Source organism: Tupaia chinensis, unplaced genomic scaffold (assembly GCF_000334495.1).
Source record: "Tupaia chinensis unplaced genomic scaffold, TupChi_1.0 Scaffold000180_1, whole genome shotgun sequence".
Classification (NCBI taxonomy): Eukaryota; Metazoa; Chordata; class Mammalia; order Scandentia; family Tupaiidae; genus Tupaia; species Tupaia belangeri.
This window is the reverse complement of record NW_006159655.1, coordinates 2,741,285-2,741,715: the sequence shown is the minus strand read 5'-3', so window position 1 is coordinate 2,741,715 and position 431 is coordinate 2,741,285. Positions and strand designations below refer to the sequence as shown.

The window sequence follows — 431 nt, the reverse complement described above, 5'->3', positions numbered from 1 at the left end:
AATTGCAAGGTCCCAGGGATGCTTGCTATGGCAAGTAAGCACTTAATTCACTGTGAAATGACTAGGTAGCAACGTGGTATAGTCTGCATTATCACTTAAAGGTAGACGGGTAGTAACAATAATCATAATCCGTTTATTACCCACTTACAATATGCTAGAAATTGTTAAAACACTTTATATACATTGCAGAATTACATTCTTACAATGTAAAGGTTTGCTTTATAATTATTGTCCCAGTCTTGAGGAAACTGAGGTTAAGTAATTTGCCCAGCTAGTAAGGAGCAGAGTTGGGAAACAACCCTAACAGTTTGACACCAGAATCTGTGCTCACAAACCCTCCTTCAAAATATTAAGTTAGTGCCTATACAATGGCTAATCGTTTTTGGTTTTTTTTTTTTTTTTTTTTTGGTGGGTTTTTTCACTAGGGGATG

General features: G+C 36.0%; 1 protein-coding gene across 1 annotated transcript in view; it reads left to right on the top strand.

Moving 5' to 3' along the window:
• The window catches only part of DLGAP1 (DLG associated protein 1), an 891,374-nt gene that overhangs the window by 40,812 nt on the left and 850,131 nt on the right, over nucleotides 1–431 (top strand).